The 19,069-nt window shown below is 40.4% G+C and overlaps 1 long non-coding RNA gene across 1 annotated transcript in view; it reads left to right on the top strand.

Moving 5' to 3' along the window:
• Window positions 1-19,069, top strand: part of LOC132597763 (uncharacterized) — a 2,174,902-nt gene that overhangs the window by 1,928,565 nt on the left and 227,268 nt on the right. Inside the window, exon 9 of the long non-coding RNA XR_009565047.1 lies at window positions 11,894-11,956. This is a non-coding gene — a long non-coding RNA (uncharacterized lncRNA). The remainder of the gene's footprint in view (window positions 1-11,893; window positions 11,957-19,069) is intronic.

Below are 19,069 nucleotides of genomic sequence, written 5' to 3'. Positions count from 1 at the left end.
TCCATTCCTCTCTCTCGCTTTGTCACAGCTTACCCTTCCCCCTCCCCATATCCTCAAGTCCATTCTCTAGTAGGTCTGTGTCTTTATTCCTGTCTTACCCCTAGGTTCTTCATGACATTTTTTTTTCTTAAATTCCATATATATGTGTTAGCATATGGTATTTGTCTCTCTCTTTTCTCACTTACTTCACTCTGTATGACAGACTCTAGGTCTATCCACCTCATTACAAATAGCTCAATTTCATTTCTTTTTATGGCTGAGTAATATTCCATTGTATATACGTGCCACATCTTCTTTATCCATTCATCCGATGATGGACACTTAGGTTGTATCCATCTCCGGGCTATTGTAAATAGAGCTGGAATGAACATTTTGGTACATAACTCTTTTTGAATTATGGTTTTCTCAGGGTGTATGCCCAGTAGTGGGATTGCTGGGTCATATGGTAGTTCTATTTGTAGTTTTTTTAAGGAACCTCCATACTGTTCTGCACAGTGACTGTATCAATTTACATTCCCACCAACAGTGCAAGAGGGTTCTCTTTTCTCCACATCCTCTCCAGCATTTATTGTTTCTAGATTTTTTGAAGATGGCCATTCTGACTGGTGTGAGATGATATCTCATTGTAGTTTTGATTTACATTTCTCTAATGATTAGTGACGTTGAGCATTCTTTCATGTGTTTGTTGGCAGTCTGTATATCTTCTTTGGAGAAATGTCTGTTTAGGTCTTCTGCCCATTTTTGGATTGGGTTGTTTGTTTTCTGTTATTAAGCTGCATGAGCTGCTTATAAATTTTAGAGATTAATCCTTTGTCAGTTGCTTCATTTGCAAATATTTTCTCCCATTCTGAGGGTTGTCTTTTGGTCTTGTTTATGGTTTCCTTTGCTGTGCAAAAGCTTTGAAGTTTCATTAGATCCCATTTATTTATTTTTGTTTTTATTTCCATTTCTCTAGGAGGTGGGTCAAAAAGGATCTTGCTGTGATTTATGTCATAGAGTGTTCTGCCTATGTTTTCCTCTAAGAGTTTGATAGTGTCTGGCCTTACATTTAGGTCTTTAATCCATTTTGAGTTTATTTTTGTGTATGGTGTTATGGAGTGATCTAATCTCATACTTTTACATGTACCTGTCCAGTTTTCCCAGCACCACTTATTGAAGAGGCTGCCCTTTCTCCACTGTACATTCCTGCCTCCTTTATCAAAGATAAGGTGACCATATGTGTGTGGGTTTATCTCTGGGCTTTCTATCCTGTTCCATTGATCTATCTTTTGTTTTCGTGCCAGTACCATACTGTCTTGATTACTGTAGCTTTGTAGTATAGTCTGAAGTCAGGAAGCCTGATTCCTCCAGCTCTGTTTTTCGTTCTCAAGATTGCTTTGGCTATTCGGGGTCTTCTGTGTTTCCATACAAATTGTGAAATTTTTTGTTCTAGTTCTGTGAAATATGCCAGTGGTAGTTTGATAGGGATTGCATTGAATCTGTAGATTGCTTTGGGTAGTAGAGTCATTTTCACAGTGTTGTTTCTGTATCATCTTTAATTTCTTTCATCAGTGTCTTATAATTTTCTGCATAGAGGTCTTTTGTCTCCTTAGGTAGGTTTATTCCTAGATATTTTATTATTTTTGTTGCAATGGTAAATGAGAGTGTTTTCTTGATTTCACTTTCAGATTTTTCATCATTAGTGTATAGGAATGCCAGAGATTTCTGTGCATTAATTTTGTATCCTGCTACTTTACCAAATTCATTGATTAGCTCTAGTAGTTTTCTGGTAGCACCTTTAGGATTCTCTATGTATAGTATCATGTCATCTGCAAACAGTGACAGCTTTACTTCTTCTTTTCCGATTTGGATTCCTTTTATTTCCTTTTCTTCTCTGATTGCTGTGGCTAAAAGTTCCAAAACTGTGTTGAATAAGAGTGGTGACAGTGGGCAACCTCATCTTGTTCCTGATCTTAGTGGAAATGCTTTCAGTTTTTCACCATTGAGAACAATGTTGGCTGTAGGTTTGTCATATATGGCCTTTAATATGTTGAGGAAAGTTCCCTCTATGCCTACTTTCTGGAGGGTTTTTATCATAAATGGGTGTTGAATTTTGTCGAAAGCTTTCTCTGCATCTATTGAGATGATCATATGGTTTTTCTCCTTCAATTTGTTAATATGGTGTATCATGTTGATTGATTTGCGTATATTGAAGAATCCTTGCATTCCTGGAATAAACCCCACTTGATCATGGTGTATAATCCGTTTAATGTGCTGTTGGATTCTGTTTGCTAGTATTTTGTTAAGGATTTTTGCATCTATGTTCGTCAGTGACATTGGCCTGTAGTTTTCTTTCTTTGTGACATCCTTGTCTGGTTTTGGTATCAGTGTGATGATGGCCTCGTAGAAGGAGTTTGGGAGTGTTCCTCCCTCTGCTATATTTTGGAAGAGTTTGAGAAGGATAAGTGTTAGCTCTTCTCTAAATGTTTGATAGAATTCGCCTATGAAGCCATCTGGCCCTGGGCTTTTGTTTGTTAGAAGATTTTTAATCACAGTTTCAATTTCACTGCTTGTGATTGGTTTGTTCATATTTTCTATTTCTTCCTGATTCAGTCTTGGCAGGTTGTTCATTTCTAAGAATTTGTCCATTTCTTCCAGGTTGTCCATTTTATTGGCATAGAGTTGCTTGTAGTAATCTCTCATGATCTTTTGTATTTCTGCAGTGTCAGTTGTTACTTCTCCTTTTTCATTTCTAATTCTGTTGATTTGAGTCTTCTCCCTTTTTTTCTTGATGAGTTTGGCTAATGGTTTATCAGTTTTGTTTATCTTCTCAAAGAACCAGCTTTTAGTTTTATTGATCTTTGCTATTGTTTCCTTCATTTCTTTTTCATTTATTTCTGATCTGATTTTTATGATTTTTTTCCTTCTGCTAACTTTGGGGTTTTTTTGTTCTTCTTTCTCTAATTGCTTTAGGTGCAAGGTTAGGTTGTTTATTCGAGATGTTTCCTGTTTCTTAAGGTAGGATTGTATTGCTATAAACTTCCCTCTTAGAACTGCTTTTGCTGCATCCCATAGATTTTGGGTCGTCGTGTCTCCATTGCCATTTGTTTCTAGGTATTTTTTTTTATTTCCTCTTTGATTTCTTCAGTGATCACTGCGTTATTAAGTAGTGTATTGTTTAGCCTCCATGTGTTTGTATTTTTTACAGATCTTTTCCTGTAATTGATATCTAGTATCATAGCGTTGTGGTCGGAAAAGATACTTGATACAATTTCAGTTTTCTTAAATTTACCAAGGCTTGATTTGTGACCCAAGATATGATCTATCCTGGAGAATGTTCCATAAGCACTTGAGAAAAATGTGTATTCTGTTGTTTTTGGATGGAATGTCCTATAAATATCAATTAAGTCCATCTTGTTTAATGCATCATTTAAAGCTTGTGTTTCCTTACTTATTTTCATTTTGGATGATCTGTCCATGGGTGAAAGTGGGGTGTTATAGTCCCCTACTATGAATGTGTTACTGTCGATTTCCCCTTTTATGGCTGTTTGTATTTGCCTTATGTATTGAGGTGCTCCTATGTTGGGTGCATAAATATTTACAATTGTTATATCTTCTTCTTGGATTGATCCCTTGATCACTATGTAGTGTCCTTCTTTGTCTTTTGTAATAGTCTTTATTTTAAAGTCTATTTTGTGTGATATGAGAATTGCTACTCCAGCTTTCTTTTGGTTTCCATTTGCATGAAATATCTTTTTCCATCCCCTTACTTTCAGTCTGTATGTGTCTCTAGGTCTGAAGTGGCTCTCTTGTAGACAGCAAATATATGGGTCTTGTTTTTGTATACATTCAGCCAATCTGTGTCTTTTGATGTGAGCATTTAGTCCATTTACATTTAAGGTAATTATCGATATGTATGTTCCTATTCCCATTTTCTTAATTGTTTTGTGTTCGTTATTGTAGGTCTTTTCCTTCTCTTGTGTTTCTTGCCTAGAGAAGTTCCTTTAGCAGTTGTTGTAGAGCTGGTTTGGAGGTGCTGAACTCTCAGCTTTTGCTTGTCTGTAAAGGTTTTAATTTCTCCATCAAATGTGAATGAGATCCTTGCTGGGTAGAGTAATCTTGGTTGCAGGTTTTTCTCCTTCATCCCTTTAAGTATGTCCTGCCAGTCCCTTCTGGCTTGCAGAGTTTCTGCTGAAAAATCAGCTGTTACCTTATGGGGATTCCCTTGTGTGTTATTTGTTTTTTTTCCCTTGCTGCTTTTAATATGTTTTCTTTGTATTTAATTTTTCACAGTTTGATTAATATGTGTCTTGGCGTATTTCTCCTTGGATTTATCCTGTATGGGACTCTCTGTGCTTCCTGGACTTGATTAACTATTTCCTTTCCCATATTAGGGAAGTTTTCAACTATAATCTATTCAGATATTTTCTCAGTCCCTGTCTTTTTGTCTCCTTCTTCTGGAACCCCTATAATTCAAATGTTGGTGTGTTTAATGTTGTCCCAGAGGTCTCTGAGACTGTCCTCAGTTCTTTTCATTCTTTTTTCTTTATTCTGCTCTGCAGTAGTTATTTCCACTATTTTATCTTCCAGGTCACTTATCCATTCTTCTGCCTCAGTTATTCTGCTATTGATCCCATCTATAGTATTTTTCATTTCATTTATTGTGTTGTTCAACATTGTTTGTTTCATCTTTAGTTCTTCTAGGTCCTTGTTAAATGCTTCTTGCATTTTGTCTATTCTATTTCCAAGATTTTGGATCATCTTTACTATCACTATTCTGAATTCTTTTTCAGGTAGACTGCCTATGTCCTCTTCATTTGTTAGGTCTTGCTCCTTCATCTGCTGTGTGTTTTTTCTGTCTTCTCATTTTGCTTATCTTATTGTGTTTGGGGTCTCCTTTTTGCAGGCTGCAGGTTCGTAGTTCCCGTTGTTTTTGGTGTCTGTCCCCAGTAGCTAAGGTTGGTTCAGTGGGTTCTGTAGGCTTCCTGGTGGAGGGGACTAGTGCCTGTGTTCTGGTGGATGAGGCTGGATCTTGTCTTTCTGGTGGGCAGGTCCACGTCTGGTGGTGTGTTTCGGGGTGTCTGTGGACTTATTATGATTTTAGGCAGCCTCTCTGCTAGTGGGTGGGGTTGTGTTCCTGTCTTGCTAGTTGTTTGGCATAGGATGTCCAGCACTGTAGCTTGCTGGTCGTTGAGTGGAGCTGGGTGCTGGTGTTGAGATGGAGATCTCTGGGATATTTTCGCCATTTGATATTATGTGGAGCTGGGAGGTCTCTTGTGGACCAGTGTCCTGAAGTTGGCTCTCCCACCTCAGAGGCACAGCACTGACTCCTGGATGCAGCACCAAGAGCCTTTCATCCACAGGGCCACTCACAAAAAGAGGAAAAGGGGAAAAAATCATAAATCTTGCTTTCAAGGTCCACCTTCTTAATTTGGGATGATTCGTTGTCTATTCATGTAATCCACAGATGCAGGGTACATCAAGTTGATTGTGGAGCTTTAATCCGCTGCTCCTGAGGCTGCTGGGAGAGATTTCCCTTTCTCTTCTTTGTTCTCACAGCCCCCAGGAGCTCAGCTTTGGATTTGGCCCCGCCTCTGCATGTAGGTCGGTGGAGGGCATCTGTTCTTCGCTCAGACAGGACGGGGTTAAAGGAGCCGCTGATTCGTGGGCTTTGGCGCACTGAGGCCGGGGCGGGGAGGGGCACGGAGTGCGGGGCGTGCCTGAGGCGGCAGAGGCCGGCGTGACGTTGCTCCAGCCTGAGGCGTGCCGTGCGTGCGTTCTCCCGGGGGAGTTGTCCCTGGATCACGTGACCCTGGCAGTGGCAGGCTGCACAGCCTCCCCGGAAAGGAGGTGTGGAGAGTGACCTGTGCTCGCCCACAGGCTTCTTGGTGGCGGCAGCAGCAGCCTTAGCGTCTCATGCCTGTCTCTGGGGTCCGCGCTTTTAGCCGCGGCTCGCGCCCGTCTCTGGGATCCACGCTTTTAGCCGCGGCTCGCGCCCATCTCTGGAGTTCATGCTTTTAGCCGCGGCTCGCGCCCGTCTCTGGAGTTCCTTTAAGCAGCGTTCTTAAACCCCTCTCCTCACGCACCAGGAAACAAAGAGGGAAGAAGTCTCTTGCCTCTTCGGCAGGTGCAGACTTTTCCCCGGACTCCCTCCCGGCTAAGCGTGGCGCACTAAGCCCCTGCAGGCTGTGTTCACGCCGCCAGCCCCAGTCCTCTCCCGGCGCTTCGACCGAAGCCCGAGCCTCGGCTTCCAGCCCCCGCCCACCCCGGCGGGTGATCAGAGAAGCCTCCCGGACTGGTGAGTGCTGGTCGGCCCTGATCCTCTGTGCGGGAATCTCGCCGCTTTGCCCTCCGCACCCCTGTTGCTGTGCTCTCCTCCGCGGCTCCAAAGCTTCCCCCCTCCGCCACCCGCAGTCTCCGCCCGCGAAGGGGCTTCCTACTGTGTGGAAACGTTTCCTCCTTCACAGCTCCCTTCCACTGGTGGTCCCGTCCCTATCCTTTTGTCTCTGTTTTTTCTTTTGCCCTACGCAGGTACGTGGGGGGGGTTCTTGCCTTTTGGAAGGTCTGGGGTCTTCTGCCAGCGATCAGTAGGTGCTCTGCAGGAGTTGCTCCACGTGTAGGTGTATTTCTGGTGTATCTGTGGGGAGGAAGGCGATCTCCGCGTCCTACTCCTCCGCCATCTTCCCGGAAGCTCGACTAGTCTTTCTTCCAAACACCTTTTGGCTTGACCAAAGACATAAGTGTATCGTCACAAGCCAAAAAGAGAGCAAACATATATTAAGTGTTAGATATTACACCAGGCCTTATGGTACTTACTGTATGTCATTTATTCTCACTGAAATCCTCTAAGTTGCATATACATCATTCTATTTTTCAGATAGAAATGAAAGAACTTAAGGCCTGTAGAGGTCCTGTGACTTCCCTGATGTCACACAGCTGGTAATTGTGTAGCCAGCTGGGATCTGTCTAAAGCACTGTTTAATTGTGTACCATGGGATCTAAACAACCAGTGCTCTGGAATTGTTTTACACAGCTTTACAGGAATAAGAATCCCACCTTTTTAGGTGACCATTTTCATGAGTCGGGCATGATTTTTATGTTTCAGTTCTGGCCTTCCTGTTAAAGCAATCAGCCTCATTACTTTGAATGCAAGACCAGTGTGCAAGCCAGTATCTTGAATTATACCTAAAACTCACCTCTATTTTTTTTTTTTAAATCTACATCTCTAAGGCTCTTTCTCTTTCTCTGATTAAGAAGACGCTGTGCCAACTCTCAAATTCTGACAGCCCTCATTTTTTATTACCTCTCATTTTCAGGTTTCCTTTTAACTTACATAAAGTTTGGACATATAATTTCCCCTTCTTTCGCACAGTAACTCTAGTCACCCTCGCTGTGAGACCATTGTACTTGGATTTGTTGAGGGGATAGCCCTAATCTCCTTCTCCACCTTCCCACCCCCAGCTTATTAGTTTGGCCACTTGATTTTAGATTACAGAAAGCAGCCTGAGGTAGCTTAAGCAAAAGAGTGGGATTTATTATAAGAAAAAAATTCTCTCGTGAAAAATAAGGTCAGGATTGGAGGTGAAGCTGAGAACGCTGCTTGGACTTTCTCCATCTCTCATCTCTGCCCCTCTCTACATAGCCACTTTATTCTTCTCTCCCAACGACTGGCTTTCTCTGGTCTCTTGTACACGTGGAAAAAGACGTGGTCATTTCCAGCTTCTAAATGTATATATTACAATACAGCCACCTAAAAAAAATCTAATTGTATTGGTCCACCTTCCAGACTGCTGGAGAAAGAATTCTGAGTAGCAAGGTGGTAGTGCTTGGTCCAAGCAACTGTGGCCAGGGAGGTTGTATTCTTATCCAGAGTGGCCTGTACGGGTCAACTCTACAGAAGCAGGAATGGGCTTAAAGAGAGATCATTGTAAACTGACCAGATGCTGAAATAAGTGTGGTACTTTCCCCACATGAAATTATCCTTTTTTTCTGCAGTCTGCTGACAGTGAGGAAGGTGAGGCCAGAATCAGGCTTAAAGATCATAGTGATCATTTGCAGAAACTACCAAGGGGAGTTTGCAGTAACTACCAGGAGGGCAGGGACCACACCCATGTTCATAGCTGTATCCTTAGTGCCAAACGTGGTGCCTGGAACTCAGTGCAAATGGGAGATCTACTAATTAAACGATGCAGAAACGTCAAGGGGAAAGTATTATTCATTACACACCCAAACTGCTACAAAAAGAAGAGTAAGAAACGAAGGAAAGGAAATGAGGGAAAATATTTCCCAGGTTAACATATCAGAGATAGCACGGGAGGATATGCTCTGCCTGTCTTGCTCCAGTGAGGGATAGACAAGCATTTTCAGTGTCTAGGATTTTGAAAGTGGTGCTAGTGCTTGGAGAAATCTTTTTAAAGGTTTTGAGGCAAATCCTGCACATAATCCAAGAAGTTGTGCATATTTAAAAATCTATGTGTTTGCAGTGGAAGAGCCTTTCTCATATGGGCGAGCTCGAAAAACTGAGCAATTCCACAAGCTTTAAGTAATTAAGACTATTCTCTATATAGAAATCTTCATATTCTAAAACTCCACACCCCTTTGATTATTTCCTCTAGTAATCTAAATCATTGAAAGGGAAATATTTTCAAAATATATCTACTTGGGGGATATTTTTTTTTGTTTTGTAGAGGTTCTTAATTTGTTTTATTTTCTGTTATGTTTTAATCACTGTGTTTATTTGGAACATATACACATTACTCACCTGGACTTTATGTGCCTCATTAAATGGACAGAGATAGTAGTTCTGGTACGGGGTGGGTAGAAAAGGAAAGTCATAGAAACATCCTTTGGATTGAAGTCTGGTGCATGAGTTCTCCTGCTAAGTTGCTATTTGTTCCCAGTCAAGTGACTTTACTTGTAGTGAGAGGTTGGATTCAGTGATCTCTAAAATGTGCTTATATTCTATTATCTTATAATTTTTCAACCAAAAATTGTTTATTGATGAAGAATTATTATCTGGGAAGAAAATCTTTAAAATAGTTCTAAGAATGAGAGTTATGGGGGGGGAAGTAATCTTTCTGTGGTATTGTCTATAATAGAAGAAATGTAGAAATAACCTAAATATCCAATATCAGAACACTGACCACATAAATGGATGGTCTTTCCAGAGAGAATATGGTAACGTGATCTAAAATTATGATGTGAGAACCATGTACAAACCTGGAACTTATAAGTAACCATGCATTGAAAGGCTGTAAGCAAGGGCATGACATTAGATGTAATGTAACATTTGACTCAGTAAAACGCAGTATCTGAAAGTAGGAAGGGGAGGTAGTGCCACTCTGTCTTGGGGCAAACCACACTGGAAATAGGAACCAACTGGAGTATATTCAGAGAAGGCACAAAGGATGGTGAGGGAACCAGAAATGGCATCACACGAGGAAAATCTAGAGGAATTGGGGATGTCCAACTGGAAGAAGAAGAAATTCAGGGATTCAAACTTCTTGAAGATTGCCATGAAGAAAGGGAGTAGACTGGTGTGTAGGGTCACATGGAAAGAGTTAGGACCAATGAATGGAAGATGCTAGAGGATCAATCTTAACATGAGATGTCAAAGAATGTTTTTTATAACTCAGGAGCAGAATGTGTTACCTCTGGAGAAAATAGGTGCCCATTGTTAGAGATGTGTGGTATGAGTCTGCAGAGATGGAGATGCAGAAGAGTCTGAAGGACTGGATAGGGGAGATCAAGGGAGAACCAAGGTACTTTTAAGTTCCTTGCAGCCAGCCATGAGGCTTGGTGGTCTCAAGAACTCTGGGAAAAGCAGACTAAAGGCAGGAAGTCCAAGGAGAAGAACTCACGTGACTCTTTCTTCGTAGGGTAACTCTCAATGACCGGTTTAACCTCATGGTCTTCCTATTCTAGACCTACTAGCCACCAACGCAATCTAGAATCTATCTGCTTCCCCTGATAGTTTTATTTGTACGACCAGAGTTTATGTTCACCCTTATGTTTTTACCATTTCCCTTTACAGAGAAATTCATGAAAAAGAGTCTATAACCTCCATAAAGAGCTCAGATGAGTAGATAGAGCTAGGACAAATGGGTAAAAGTCTTTACATGTTTCTTTTTTTTCACTTATAACTAAAGAAAAACATTAAAAAGTCTAGAAAAATAAAAAGTTTTTTTTTTAAGTCTCTAATTCTAATATACCTGTGACCAAAGAAAGTTAACATTTTGGATTTTCCTTCTTGTCTTGTTCTTTGCTTTTGTAGCATAGAGATTCAATTTAACATAAGAACAATCTTTCTGTGTTAGATCTTCCAATAAATAACTAAACAAGTTAAAAACTGCTCTTCAGTGAAAAGACTGAATAACCATGTCTCAGGAAGGTTGTAGAGGGAGGTCCCATCTTTAGATGGGAAGATATTCTAGATCAGGAGGTGGCAGACTTTTCATATAAAGGGCCAGATAGTAAATATTTTATACTTTGCAGGTCATACGGTCTCTGTTCCAACTACTCAACTCTGCTGTTGTAGCGCAAACTCAGCCATAGGCAATATGTAAACAAATGGGTATGGCTGTGAGCCAATAAAACCTTATTTATCAAAAGAGGCAGTGAGCTGTTTTTACCCCACGCGCTGTAGTTTGTTAACCTCTTAAACTAAACCAAATAGCCTATTGGGCTTTAATAGCTTCAAAGCTCTTATCGTAAGAAAAGAACCGAAAGCCTCATTCAAAACTAAGAAGAGTTCTGGCAGACCCTCAGAGTCAAGTTCAAGAAAGTCCACTAAGACAGGTCTCCTCAGGCAAACTCCAGATTTGGTAGTTAAGCCAGGAACCCAAGCTAGCAGGCTGAATAACAAACAGTCTTGAGAATAGAATAGGTTTAGAGAATCAAGACAAATCATTTGTACCATTTGAAGACAGAATCTAGGCAAGAACAAAGAGGGAATATATGTAATGAATTTAGCTCAGTACCTGGTATATAAGTACTTGATAAATAGTGACTAAACTATTTACTTGTCATATGTTAATTCATTCAGTCTGTATAGTTATGCATCAGACACATATTGAGCACTTATCATATGCCAGGAACTCTGCTAGGTACCGACAGTATGATAGTAAGTACGATATATAACAATACAAAACAATAAAGACCAGATTCTTTGATAAATCGTCACAGTCTAAGCTGTTAACTGCTAAGGTAGAATTAGAAACAAGGTGGTGTAGGAACAATGGTAAGTGTGCCCTTGAATCAGCTCTGGGTGGTCAGGAGAGGCTCTCCGGAGATGATAACTGAATGCGTTCTGAGCATGAATGTGGTCAGGCTGGTAAGAGGTTTTATGGGAACTGGGGAGGCATGTTTTTCAAGGCAGAGGGGTCCTCATACTCAGAGGCCTATGGGTGAGGGTGATTGCTTGACTTTCTAAAGATGCAAATGAGTTAGTAAGGCTGGGAAGGAGACAGCAAGCTGGGAAGGTAAGGAGGCTAAAATCAGGTCTCCAAGGACCCTATAAATCCTGGCGAGGAGTTTTGCCCTGACCCTCAAAGTGGGAAGCTATTGTAAGCAGAGAAGTACCTTGATGATATCTGCATTTTAGAAAGACCAGCAAAAGTACATTTAATGGTACATTAAGAAGGTATTAATCAAAACCTTGCTAGTTACTTCTTGCTGAGGGTTGGAACTGGCCTCAATATGTGGGCCAGAGGGATGTACAGTAGACATATGGGGTTTGGGTTGAAAAAGTAGCAGCAAGGCGGTTCTAATATTCGGTCTCCCTTTCCTTCCCATCATGTACCCAAGTCTGCCTTGCAATATGACTCCGTCAAAATGTGGTCAACTGTATTCCTTGCTCATAGGTGTCTCCACTTCTACAGAAGTGATAACACTCCTTTCCTCTTTCTCTTTACAGGACTGTCATTGATAGAGCTTGGATTTGTCACGGGGTCCTTCTACCCGGATAACGGTGGTGTTGGTGAGTTATATGTTTTTTTACTTCCCATTGGTCACCTTTGGTCATGAGCTAAGTTGTGGTCAGAGCTTGATTTGAATGGTACTTTTTATTCTTGAGTCCTTTTGTATTGATGATTCTCAAACCTCCCAGGCTTGTAGCTTGGATACTCTGCTAGGCATATAGGTATTCTATACACCTTTAGAGGTAAACTTTCTTTAGGCCACCGGTGCATTGCTGAAGAGTTGTGTATAAACCAGATGTTTGTGAAGCAAATATAAAATTTACATCCTCTAGAGAAATTGGATGTTCAAAGGAATCCTGTTAAAATATGACAAATTAAACAATTTTTATCTGAAAAATTAAACAATCACTCCTTTTTTATCTTCTTCAACAAGTGATCATTTATTCACACTGGAAGTGTATCTTCTGTTCAACAATGAAACTTTGCTGTCATAACTGCTTTGGTTTGATATGTTGTTGAAATGTTGATGACAAGATACAGAGTTTGCCCCAGATTGAGAAAAAGGGTAGATATTAAAATGAGATATTTCAAAACTGCTTGAAAATAATTCTGACCTTCATATTAGCTACTTTCCCATGGAAGAGCAGAATATATTTCCAGACATGTTATCTATTTTGGTCTCTTCTTCAGAGCATGTTTTATAGTTTTTGAATGATTGGGATGTTATTCTAGTTGTTTGTTTTTTTTTTTTTTTGAGGGAGGTTGATTTGCAGTTTTGTTTATTGGGAGGCACCTAGAGGTGTGTGATAAGAAGCTTGTCTTGTTTCTGTAAAGAAAAGGGTTCATTGTGGAGACTAAGTTGTTTCTTGCTTTTTGTGCAAGATATTTTTCTGATGCGTGAATTGGGAATAGTAAATGTACTCAGAAGGCACAGTGAACATAACACATTTTTTTATACCCACACATTTCGCCTGTACTACTAGCAATAATTTGGGGAAAACAGAAGCAGATTTGAAAAATCTAATTCACTTTACAATAATTGGTTCTTTTTGTGGTTTTCTTTCCCTGTATTAACACTTTGTCAGTGTTTCACTACTTCTTCATGCACTCCTAAAGCAACAATATTTGGATTATCTGGGGCAGCCATAACTTTCTATCCTTGATCCCACTGATATATTTGGAGTCTTAGACCTTGCGTTTTGATTTTTGGTTCAGAAAATAAAGTCATTATATTCCTTCTACCAACCTGATCATATATCCCTCCATCCCTTCCTCCGTTCCCACCACCGCATATCACAAATGCCTTACTATTTTTACTTTTGGTTCTAAGCCAATTCCATTTCTATTTTCCCATCCAAGTACAATATAATCACTTTTGGATTGTTGGAACATTGTTGAAAACATTGGTGTACTTGAAACTTTCTTTTTTTGTTTGTTTTTCTTTTTATTTTTGTTTTTGTTTTGCGGTACGCGGGCCTCTCACTGTTGGGGCCTCTCCCGTTGCGGAGCACAGGCTCCGGACGCGCAGGCTCAGCAGCCATGGCTCACGGGCCCAGCCGCTCCGCGGCATGTGGGATCTTCCCAGACCGGGGCATGAACCCATGTCCCCTGCATCAGCAGGTGGACTCTCAACCACTGCGCCACCAGGGAAGCCCAACTTTTTCATTTTTTAACATCATAAAAAACAAAATCAGAATTTCAATTACATTTGAAAAACATATTGTGTGTATCTTAAAATCCCAAAATGCCATTGCAAGGAACTTTTCTGGTGTGTCCCTCAACACACCTGTAGGGAATTATTTTCATCTCTACAATACTATTGAATCCAGTTCAGTTGCTAACATTAATATAGGACATAGCATCAAATGTTATAGTGTAAATATTTATGTAACAGGGAAATAATATTGTACATTAACCTCATCTGAAGTCAGTTTTTACTTCTAGGGCAAGTTGGATAGAATGGTTTGTCCAAAATCTCAACAAAAATATTTCTGTAAATATTCTATGAAACAATAGAAAGGTGATAGTACCACAAGAATGATTACCCTTTTCGATGATGTGTTTAGGCCTTTTTTCTCAGGTTTTTCAATGCTCTGGTGGATTCTAACTTTCCCATGCAAGACTCTTAAAATCTAAGAGAAATCATCTAAAAAGCACAGTCAGTGAATATTTTGTTTCACTTTAAGGCTAAAGTTTACTAACTTGGGATTAAGGACCAATAAATCTTTTCTCATCTGGCATTTACCTTTAATGTTAAATGTTCCAGTAGCCGCTCAATTGGGCTAATATTTTAAATTTGTACTGATGCAACATGAATGCTATCAAAATTAAATTATCCTAAAATATTCTGCAGTGGTGTTGCTATCACATACTCAATGTATTTTTCTTAGTTCAGACACCTTGAACCACTGGTATCTAGCTTTAAAATGTATACCAATATCAGGAATACAATTTTTTTGTCTCAGAGACAAACCTAGTGCTTGGTCAGGTATCTCTCAGCTCTAGAAGATATAGGGTTCTAATTACTACTCTTGCATCATTAAGTGATTCCCACCAGAGTAGGCAACTTGAGTTTAACCATTTGATAATGGAGTCTCCAGAGACCAGGATTAAGGCAGGTGTGGAGGTGGCAACTATCATATTCTTTTTAACTTTAAAACAGAATCAACTAGGAAATGGACCGTTAATTCAGGTACAGTGTTTGGGGGTAGTTATTGGTATACAGGGAGTGTACACTTATTTATGTGCAAATTAACCTTAGAAAACATAATAACAACATCAATGTATCTACTCATATACACACCATTTATTTTAAGTGTCACCGTGAAAATGGGAGTCTGAACCTTCTTAACACTTGGCGTTCTTTGGAATATTTTGGCCGTGAGCAGTCATGTGTCGCATCACGGGGCAAGCCTAGCTTTCGTCCTTTTTAACACCTTTGCAAAGGACAGTGTGACTTCACAGCAAATGGAAAGAGACTACTGTTTGATTTACATCAGCTGTATGGTTAAATTCATAGCTTTTTTTTTTTTTTTTTTTTGCTTAATTGAACTAATTATCTCTAGAGATTTCTCTAAAAGTCAGCCTTAGCCTCTGAGAGATAGACAACAGGTACCTAAGTGGTAGGTCTTCTTGAAGCATGACTTGTCAACATCTACCTCTACTAGATTTGAAAATTCTGTGAATCACTTGAGGTTTGGTGTTTCCCACTGCCTTTAACTGCACTGCCTGGAAAGTGCAGATCCTTCTCTGCATGTTGTAACTTTTTGTTATAATATGACATCGGAGTACAGCCATTCTGGGGACATTTGAAACAATTAGTATATATCAAAATTCAAAATGGGGTGCTATCACTGCAAATATCTCACCCAAGATGTCAGTCTGAACAGATCTACCTTTTACCCACTGCTGAGTTCGTACGCATACAGGCAATGACAACTCTGTCACAAATTGTTCCTCTTCCTAGGAGCAGTGAAAAAGTTCTTTCTGGCTTCCCTTGTAATACACATTCAGATTTCAGAATCATTAAAATACGAAAAAGTGTCCCTCTTAGAATTAAGGAAATAGAGCATTTAACATTCCAAAGGACAAATTTCTTCTGTATAAACATAGAAAAAGACCTATTCTGTGAGCATTCACTCCAGTACCTGTAGAGACAATTACCTACAATGTCTCTCTCTTCTTTCTCTTCCTCCCTTTTCCTCTCACCCTCCTATATAGTTTTATGTGTATGACTCTCTCCCTCTATTTATCTTTCTCTCTGGAAGAAAATAAGTTTATTACTGTTTGTGTGATGATTTGTATTACAAACCGTAATAGGACAGCTTGGGGTTACAGTATCTATTCACTGTGAGTCTGTGACTAGGGCAACCATACATCCAGCCCCAAACAAACTGTGTGCCTCTTGTCCCCGTGTAACTATTAACAGGTCTCTGTTTAGCTTGCAGAAGTATCCAGGTTTGACTGATAAATTGTATGAATGAATAAGGAACCCCAATCAAATCATAAAAGGCTGCTTCTGAGCAAGTGCCTGTAAACTCTGTATGTCCATGAATGCAGGTGACTGAGGACTGTGGAAGAGTCATTTTCTTCATGACAGAAAGAGAAAAGGAAACTGGGTACAAGTTACTCAAGGGAACTAAAGATGGGGATTTGGAGACCTCAGTCGGGAAGGTGACGTGGACTCTTGCAGACAGACCTGAGGGGCAAGAGATAAAGTGATGGTGGCAGGAGAGGCAGACCTGGAGCGGAGAAGGCAGGAAGCCAGGCCAGAGTCCCTGGGTGTCCCTAGGCCTCCCTCCTGCAGAGGCAGAAATCTGTGTGTTGTGAATATAACAGTGGCTCTGGTGCCCCTATTTTCCTCTGGGGTTTCCGTGAGTGCTTGGCAGTGTTAATTTGAGAGATGTCATGTGCTCCACTACACAGCTACTCACAGGCTTTTCTCTACTCTGAGGCTAGATTTCAAAAGCAGAACATTATACTCTTGGGACCCAGGATCACCCCAGGGGCATCAGGGATCACAACCCACAGGGGAGGAAAAACTCACCAGGACCCAGTCCTGGCCATTTAGATACTTTAAAACTGAGCCAGATTCCATGCATTGTTTAATGAGCAGAATATTCCCTTACGGTCCTTCCCTGTACATGTGCTTTCCCTCCCCCTACTCTCCCTTCCACATTTTTTCTATTTCATCTTCCAGCCTCATCCATTCTCCTACAAGCCCTCTTTCTCCACTATTTCAATACATCGTACATAGAATTTGATGGCCCCCTCTTAAGTTTAAAGATAAGCAACTTGAGTATCTTAAATTTTCTCTAGATGGAATCAGAGGGAAAATGATGTTGATTTTGAGCTCAAATATTTAAAATTTATTTTACTTTAAATTCATATGTCACTAACTCTCTACGTAAAACTTACTTCTGTTCTGGTGTATAGGCCTATAGTGATCTTCTCTCTCTCTCTCTCTTTCATAAATTGGCTACAATCTCTAAGCATGAAGCTTGACGGCCAAGCTCCTTACAGAGGAGGTAGCCAGGCAAGGTGTTGGCTACTCGGTGTGTGCTGCATATTTGAAGGGGGTGGTGCTCAGATGGGCAGCAGGTTGTCCTAGAGACTGTTCAGTCATCTCTTCAACAAATATTTACAAGGTGTCAGAAGCTGCTGGTCCTTGGGTGTTCAGTGATGAAAAGATGATTAGGTAGAACTCTAGGATGACGCTTGAAGATCAATGAACAGCACAGGTGTGGGAGACGGAGAAATCGGGCTTCAGAGCCTGACTCTGCCGTTTACTTGTGTAATCTTAGAGTGGCTTCATTGCTCTGATCCCCCACTTCTCTAGCAGGGAAGCACGTGGCTACTCAGAGAGTTAAATGATTCATTTGAAATAATGTTGTAGATCGTGAGAAGTAAGGATGGAGGGTCACAGTGGGTTTTTGGTTTTTTACAGACATCTAGTTTTTCTAGCACATTTGTTTAAAATGTTTCCTTTCTGGTGCCTATGTGACTAGCTCCCAGTAAAAATCTTGGGTGCTGAGTCTCTAATGGGCTTCCCTAGGCAAAAAGATTGCACGTATGTTGCTGCATTTTCAGTGCTGGGGGAGAGGTGTGCTCCGTGTGTCCCTTCAAGGAAGGGAGAGAACATAAGGAAACCTGCGCGTGGATTCTTCCAGACCCTGCCTGCCTGCCTTTTCCCTTATGATCCAGCTGTGTGTCCTTTACTATGTCACTATAATAAGTCTTAGCCATGGGTACAACTAAAAAATAAAAATTTTATTTCTGACTACTAACTGGTGAGGATGTAGAGAAATTAGAACCCTTGTGCACTGTTGGTGGGAATGTAAAATAGTGCACTGTGGGGAAACAGTATGACTGTTCTTCAAAAAATTAAAAATAGGTTTACCATATAATTCAGCAGTTGCACTTCTTGATATATGCTCAGGAGAATTGAAAGTAGGATCTTAAAGGGATATTTGTGTACCTAGTGTCATAGCAGCATTATTCACAGTATCTAAAATGTAGAAACAAGTGTCCATTAATAGATGAATGAATAAGCAAAATGTGGTATACATACCATGGAATATTATTCAGCCTCAAAAAGGAAGGGAATTCTTTTTCTTTATTTGTTTTTTCTTTCTTTCTTTCTTGCTTTCTTTCTTTCTTTCTTTATTTATGGCTGCGTTGGGTCTTTGTTGCTGCGCACAGGCTTTCTCTAGTTGCGGCGAGTGAGGGCTACTCTTCGTTGCGGTGCACGGGCTTCTCATTGTGGTGGCTTCTCTTGTTGCGGAGCACGGGCTCTAGGCACGTGGGCTTCAGTAATGGTGGCACGTGGGCTCAGTAATTGTGGCTCACGGGATCTAGAGAACAGGCTCAGTAGTTGTGGTGCACAGGTTTAGTTGCTCCACAGCATGTGGGATCTTCCCTGACCAGGGCTCAAACCTGTGTCTCCTGCATTGGCAGGTGGATTCTTAACCACTGCGCCACCAGGGAAGTCCCAAGGAAGAGAATTCTGACACATGCTACAACATGGATGAACCTTGAGGACATTATGCTAAGTGATATAAGCCAGTCCAAAAAAAAAAAAAAAAATTACCCTATGATTCCATTTATATGAGGTATTTAGAGTAGTCAAATCCATAAAGACAGAAAGTAGAATAGTGGCTGCCAGGGGCTGGGGGGAAGAGAGAAGAAGTTCACATTTAATGGGTACTGAGTTCAAATTTTGCAAGATGAAAAGAGTTCTGGAGATGGATGGTAGTGACGGTTGCACAACAGTATGAATGTACTTAATGCCAGTGAACTGTCACTTAAAAATGCTTACGATAGTAAATGTTTTGTGTATTTTACCACAAATTTTTAAAACTTGGGGAAAAGTCTTTTCCCTATTGGATTGAGTTGATGTCTTTGTTGAAAAATAAAATGACAGTATAAATGGGAGTCTATTTCCATCTCTCCATTCTGTTCTGTTGATCTATTTCTTGATCTCTATGTCAAAACCATATTATCTTGAATACTGTAGCTTTAGAACAAGTCTTGAAATGAGGTAGTGTTAGCTCTCCAACTTTGTTTTTTCAAAATTGCTTTGGATATCTTTGCATTTCTATATAAGTTTTAGAGTCAGCTTGTGAAAGTCTACCAAAAAAATAATCCTCTTGGGATTTTGACAGGGATTGTGT

Source organism: Globicephala melas, chromosome 8 (genome assembly GCF_963455315.2).
Source record: "Globicephala melas chromosome 8, mGloMel1.2, whole genome shotgun sequence".
In the NCBI taxonomy this organism is placed as follows: Eukaryota; Metazoa; Chordata; class Mammalia; order Artiodactyla; family Delphinidae; genus Globicephala; species Globicephala melas.
This window is presented reverse-complemented; position numbering and strand designations above follow the sequence as displayed.